The sequence below is a fragment of the Sander lucioperca genome, chromosome 9 (assembly GCF_008315115.2).
Source record: "Sander lucioperca isolate FBNREF2018 chromosome 9, SLUC_FBN_1.2, whole genome shotgun sequence".
Classification (NCBI taxonomy): Eukaryota; Metazoa; Chordata; class Actinopteri; order Perciformes; family Percidae; genus Sander; species Sander lucioperca.
In genome coordinates, this window is record NC_050181.1 from 32,207,198 (window position 1) to 32,214,502 (window position 7,305).

Consider the following 7,305-nt stretch of genomic DNA (forward strand, 5'->3'; position numbering starts at 1 on the left):
TGCTGCGTTCCAGGCAACCCGTAACTTGTGTTTTCACAACCTTCTGCCCGTGAAAGTTTCCTGGAATGGCAGTCAGACCCGTAACTTAGTACTCGTGAACTGGTACCAGATGGTTGTACTCCCAGTTACAGTTTTTGACGTCACACACATGAACAACAATGGCGACCCCTGTTGATGCTGTATAGACGCCGGTGATTAACGGTGAGAAATAGAAATAAAAAGACATAAATAGGCAACGTAAAGTAATTCTGCACATTGTAATCAAAACAATACACATACAATGTTGTACTACTACAGGTTATGTTTATTAAATGAAGCCCAAAATATGTCGCTGACTAGAAATCGCTAGTATCAGCTAGTGCTAGCTAACGTCAATGTTATGTAGCCGCTAGCTAACACTAGCTGGAAGGGTTTGTCGCGACTTTGCCTGGAACGCTACCAAGGTGCTATTCTTCCTGAGGTCCTTAGGACCTGCAGTCCTCCAAAGTACCCCTAGGGATACATGTACCCCTGTTTGAGAACCACTGCCCTAGAAGACTCTGAAATCTCACATCTAAAGACAATCTGTCATAATGTCACTGAGTTTTAGTCACAGACTTCATACATATCTTTAAATTGTGAGTTTTTGACTTACAAAACAATGAGGCCTATTAAAACCTTGACCGTTACGTACTCTAGTTTAGCTATGAGGACGGAATGCGCTCCTGTAGGTCGCATTAGAGGTGACTAGATGACTACCTGTCTTGACTGGCTCCTCCCACCTCGTTGGGGGATTGGTACCTAATTGACTGGCTCCTCCCACCTCGTTGGGGGATTGGTACCTAATTGACAGGCTCCTCCCACCTCGTTGGGGGATTGGTACCTAATTGACAAGCTCCTCCCACCTCGTTAGGGGATTGGTACCTAATTGACAGGCTCCTCCCACCTCGTTGGAGGATTGGTACCTAATTGACAGGCTCCTCCCATCTCGTTAGGGAATTGGTACCTAATTGACTGGCTCCTCCCACCTCGTTGGAGGATTGGTACCTAATTGACTGGCTCCTCCCACCTCGTTAGGGGATTGGCCCCTAATTTACTGGCTCCTCCTACCTCGTTGGAGGATTGGTACCTAATTGACAGGCTCCTCCTACCTCGTTGGAGGATTGGGACCTAATTGCTGGCTCCTCCCACCTCGTTAGGGGATTGGTACCTAATTGACTGGCTCCTCCCACCTTGTTGGTAGATTGGTACCTAATTGACTGGCTCCTCCCACCTCGTTAGGGGATTGGCCCCTAATTTACTGGCTCCTCCTACCTCGTTGGAGGATTGGTACCTAATTGACAGGCTCCTCCTACCTCGTTGGAGGATTGGGACCTAATTGCTGGCTCCTCCCACCTCGTTAGGGGATTGGTACCTAATTGACTGGCTCCTCCCACCTTGTTGGTAGATTGGTACCTAATTGACTGGCTCCTCCCACCTCGTTAGGGGATTGGCCCCTAATTGACAGGCTCCTCCCACCTCATTGGAGGATTGGTACCTAATTGACAGCCTCCTCCCACCTCGTTAGGGGATTGGCCCCTAATTGACTGGCTCCTCCCACCTCGTTGGAGGATTGGTACCTAATTGACTGGCTCCTCCCACCTCATTAGGGAATTGGTACCTAATTGACACGCTCCTCCCACCTCGTTGGGGGATTGGCCTCACCTGCTGGGAGTCTATAAATCTGGGTGATTCCATGAGTTCTGGTCTCACTGCCATGCTGGCACCCCAACTTGTTTTTTTGTTTGGTTTCATTGTGTTCAGTTGAACCCTTGTTTATGTTAACTCTCCTGTTGTCTTTCGGGTCAAATTTGACCCATTTTCAAAAAGTTTCTACATCAGTTTCTTTCAACCAAATTGTCAAAGAAAATGACATGGATGGTTCCCTACAACGCTCTTCACAAGTAAGTACACTCTTTATTGAATTTGGGTGTCTTGTTCTATTTTATAGCATTTGGAACAAAAAGACAAAAGAACGTTGAAAAGAGTGGTAGCAGTAGCTCAGTCAGTAGGGAGTTGGGTTGAGAACTGGAGTGTTGCTGGTTCAAGTCCCCATACGGACCAAAGTATGGTGGTGGACTGGTAGCTGGAGAGGTGCCAGTCTCCTGGGCACTGCCAAGGTGCTCTTGAGCAAAGCACCGAACCCCTCCATTAGTGCATGTAGAAGTACTGAGCATGTGTGTAATAACAACAGAGTGAAAACATCATATATTTAATTTTGTATTCACAGAACTTAAGAAATATTACCTTCGAAGATATTTCAATATTTAATATCAATTTAGAGAGATTCTGTTATAGGGCTTTTCATTATATCTTATTTTTTTTAAAATAGAGCTATTTGGAGTAGCGTAATTTTTTTATTTTATTTTTTTATATTTATTTCTTTATTTTTTTGTGTGTGATTAATTGCGTTAACTGTAAAATATGATTTGTATTTTCAAATGTTGTGTAATGTGAAGTAATGTCTTTGTGCGTATGGTGTGTAATGTGATGTCGTAAATTGTATTGTCACATGATAGATTGTAGGACCCCAGGAAGAATAGCTTTTAGCTTATGCTGAAGCTATAGGGGATCCAAATAAAACAAACAGGTGCAATATTTGAAAATCGATAATTATTTTATTATTTTTTTTTTTAAATGACATTTATATCTGCATTTATGCCAAAACCTAGAGACTTTCAAACATCAAAATGTCATTTATTAATATGTATTTGTGTCAAAATGACATATAAACATCTTTTCGTATTCTATTTTGTCTGGAAACGCTTCCAACACGCTTGGGTGTCGCATGAAAAATAGGCGTCGGTCCTATTTCTAGCATGCACGCGTTTTCTCGAGCCGTCCCTGAGACGTGCGTGTCACGCAGGCAGTGTGCAAGCTTTAACCTGTTACCATGGGAGCCGAAATGAAAACGGACACGCCACGCAGCTGACACGCTCACGCTACGCAGCCAGTGTGTGGCCGGCTTTTACACGTATTACGGTAGGGTTCCACACAGCGAAACACCAAGCAAAACAACGATCATGAAAACAACACGCCAGACCGCAACAGAACACCAGCTGCTAGGCAGCTAGCAGAGAGGGTTGAAGCTAGGTAGCATAGGCAGCTAGCAGAGAGGGTTGAAGCTAGGTAGCATAGGCAGCTAGCAGAGAGGGTTGAAGCTAGGTAGCATAGGTAGCTAGCAGAGAGGGTTGAAGCTAGGTAGCATAGGTAGCTAGCAGAGAGGATTGACGCTAGGTAGCATAGGTAGCTAGCAGAGACGGTTGACGCTAGGTAGCATAGGTAGCTAGCAGACAGGGTTGACGCTAGGTAGCATAGGTAGCTAGCAGAGAGTGTTGACGCTAGGTAGCATAGGTAGCTAGCAGAGGGGGTTCATGCTAGGTAGCATAGGTAGCTAGCAGGTAGTTTACTAGCAAGCTGTCGTTGCTGAAATCCGTGGTGATACAAGCGTCAATGTTTGCCAATAAAACATGTAATCAAACAAATGCACAAGTAGCCTAGCTGCCTGGCTAGGCTTACAATGAAATCCAATGTCTGAACATGCTAGCGATTAGCCTGTCGCCTAGCTGATAAGTTTGAGTGTTTAAACTAACATATACAGTGGTCTATTTAGTGGTGTATGGGCCCTGACTAAGTTTGTGTTTCATATAAATCACAATTTGTGTTGATACAAGTACCAATGTTCGTGTAGAAACATTTTAATCACAAACAAATGTTCATGATACAGCTCTGATAACCTCCGCCATCTTGGTCAGACTGTTTTTGTAACTCCCGCCTCGAAACACAAACACACGCACCTGATTGGTTCTCGAGTGGTCCTCATTTGAATAAAGTTAAACTTTCGTCAACTTTGTTTTGCTTGCCTTGGCGATTCTCATCTCGCCCAATCAGGGCGTCTTAGTTGTCTTTAATAAATGTAGGGGAGAGCCGGGACAGTTGAAACTACTATTTTATCACTAACAACCTACACCTGTCATCTGTCAAATACAGTTGCATTTTCAGCTTTGAACAATACCGTTCAGGAATTATTACGGCAAAAGTGGGACGTGCGTTTCATTCATCCCTCCTGGCCGGGACGATTGAAACAGCATGGGGGGACGGATGAAACATACAGTTTAAGCCATTTAAACTTCCCAGAACTTCAATATTTTACTACATATCATGAATGGTACTCCCAAAAGGTGTTATTTTAGATAGATTGTTGCTGGGCTATACGTCTTTGTAAATGTCTGTTAACAACTAATCACCGTCATCATGAAGCGGTTATTGAAATATCATGCACTGTGGATGATTCTCCCATTTTTATAGCTAGAACAGTAAGTTTTCCCATTTATATCATGTTTCTATTGTGGAAAATGTCGTTTCGCTAGGTTTTTATGTGGTTTAGGTCACTGCACATCCAAATAAGTGCCCTTAACGACCCCCAGCCCATCAGTCTCCATAGAATAACATGGGACCTTAACGACCCCCAGCCCGTCAGTCTCCATAGAATAACATGGGAAAACTCGACCCCCTACCTGGTGGGGTCAAATATATTTTCATCTTTCTAAAACTCCTTTTCCATGTCTCACCTCCATACATTATTGTATAAACACAGATATTTGTGCATTTACTTAAAATACATGGAGTTACAGCCAGGTCGGGATGGTTGAAACAGCTGTATGCCATTATAGCTTGTTTTGCTTTCCATGTAAACAAGCATGCAATATGAAAGTCTGGGATTGTGGAGAACACTAAATGGTCTACTGAATAAGCATGTTGTCGAACCTTTAAATGAAAAACACTCATTAATAATTGAAAAAATGTAACCGCTAATGAAGTTTACTTTGGACCATCAAAACTCGTTTATTGCCTGTAACTCTGTGATAAAAGGAAATAACTGGAAGATATTTGGCTGATAGAAGGAGGTTAACATGCTCTATGTTTTGACCTAAGGAAGTCTGTCTGTCATCATTGCACTCGGAGAAAACTGGAATGTTTCATCCGTCTCGCATTTCAATCGTCCCGGCTCTCCCCTATTTGTTTATTTAACCCTCTGAGGCGTGTCCAAACTATGTTTGACAAAACTCCTACTCAAAAAGCAATATTACAACAGGGACAGATTTGGGCGTCACTCTACGGAAAGCTGAGTTTGTTCTGAACATTTTGATATGAAACACATGGGGGTCGGTTATATGCAAATACCCTTAAAAGGGGAATTTAAGAAGATGTGTGAAAATCCCCTTAGACCTCAGAGCAGTGGTTCACAAATGGGGGTACATGTCCACCTAGGGGTACTCTGGAGGACTGCAGGGGGTACGTGTCCCCCTAGGGGTACTCTGGAGGACTGCAGGGGGTACGTGTCCCCCTAGGGCTACTCTGGAGGACTGTAGGGGGTACGTGTCCCCCTAGTGGTACTCTGGAGGACTGCAGGGGGTACGTGTCCCCCTAGGGGTACTCTGGAGGACTGCAGAGGGTACGTGTCCCCCTAGTGGTACTCTGGAGGACTGCAGGGGGTACGTGTCCCCCTAGGGGTACTCTGGAGGACTGCAGGGGGTACGTGTCCCCCTAGGGGTACTTTGGAGGACTGCAGGGGGTACATGTCCCCCTAGGGGTACTCTGGAGGACTGTAGGGGGTACGTGTCCCCCTAGGGGTACTTTGGAGGACTGCAGGGGGTACGTGGCCCCCTAGGGGTACTCTGGAGGACTGCAGGGGGTACGTGACATTTTTTGCTAAATGTTTTTCAGTTCCAAGGCTGTTGTTTTCTCCAAGTTTGTCCCTTTTTTCAAAGTTTTTGTCACTTTTTGGAATATTTCGTCACTTTTGTTGCCCTAGTGTTGCCTTCCTTCTTTCTACTGTGTTTTGTTTTTGAAGTTTTTTTTGCTTTTTTTAAGTTTGTGTCTCCTTTTTCTAAGTTTTTGTTACTATTGTCGACCTATTCTTGCCTTCCTTCCTTCTTTCTACCGTCTTTTTCCAAGTATTTGTCTCCTTTTCTCATCATCATTTAAACATTTTCCAGGTACAAGGCTGTAGTTTAGTAAATCTATCTCTGACATCGCTGTATTCTTCCTCTTTACAGAGACTGGTTAGGGGGTACATGGCTTAAAAACACTGTTCAAAGGGGGGTACATTAGTGAAAAAAGTTTGAGAACCACTGGTATAATTCATATAAATAAATGACATTTCAATCATAAAAGTTCATAGGAAACATTTCTGGTTCCGAGTCATTTCAGGAGGCTTTTGTACTTTCACATGAGTAAGATTTTGAATGTGGCGTCAGAGTGCGAACTACGGGGGAGCTCGGCTCCCCTTAATATGACATGGGCTCCCCTGAAAATGTGATTTGTGAAATTTTTGGGGGGTCTCTAAAAATATTGACAATGTGCCATTTGACGTGCAATTTCAGTTTTGTGTAATGTGATCATCGTGGATTGTTATGTGTAAAATTGCAAAAATATCTTTCATTCATTCATGCATGACGGCAATTTAAAGCAGCCATATTCTGCTCATTTTCAGGTTCATAATTGTATTTTAAGGTTGTACCAGAATAGGTTTACATGGTTTAATTTTCAAAAAACACCATATCTTTGTTGTACTGCACCGCTCTCTCTCACTGCTGCAGATCCTCTTTTCACCTGGTCTCTGTTTTAGCTACAGAGTGAGACCTCTTTTCTTCTTCTTCTTCTTCTTCGGTATTATCTTTGATTGCACTGCACATGCCCAGTAGCTCAGATGTAGATCATGTCAGCTAGCTAGCTCCATAGACAGTAAAAGAAAGGCTGTTTCTACAACTTCGGTCAGTTACAAGGCAGGATTAGCTGGGAGACTTCTAAATGAGGGCGCACATGTAAGTAGTTCTTTTGTAGATTATGGTGAACTTGTGTGTGTTGTAGCAGTGCTTTGCTATTGAGAACGAGGTAGCATGCTAGCGTTAGCATGCTAGCGTTAGCCATAGCGTTAGCATGCTAACGCTACGAGCTATTGGTTGCGGTTAGCCTGCTCGTTTCGGCTTGTGACGTCACAAGCTGTGCCGATTTTGAACAGCTCACCCAGAGACTGAAGGCAGGACACATTCAGAAACTGTATCTCACTCTAAACAGCATGGATGGATTTTTTTCAAAGTTTGTATGTGTGTGGAAGCACCAGAGACACAACATAACACCCCAAATCCCAGAAAAAGTGATTTTTTCATAATATGGGCACTTTAAAAGCTAATTCACTTCAATAAAGATAACTATACATGCTATTCTTGTCATGAGCATCATGTTTACTACATGTTAACTCAAAGACAGCCTGACGCTTTGTTG

General features: G+C 43.4%; 1 long non-coding RNA gene across 1 annotated transcript in view; it reads right to left on the bottom strand.

Moving 5' to 3' along the window:
- Positions 1–322: 322 nt before the first annotated feature.
- Positions 323–7,305, bottom strand: part of LOC116064642 — a 23,775-nt gene continuing 16,792 nt past the window's right edge. The window contains exon 3 of the long non-coding RNA XR_004108571.1: positions 323–446. This is a non-coding gene — a long non-coding RNA (uncharacterized LOC116064642). The remainder of the gene's footprint in view (positions 447–7,305) is intronic.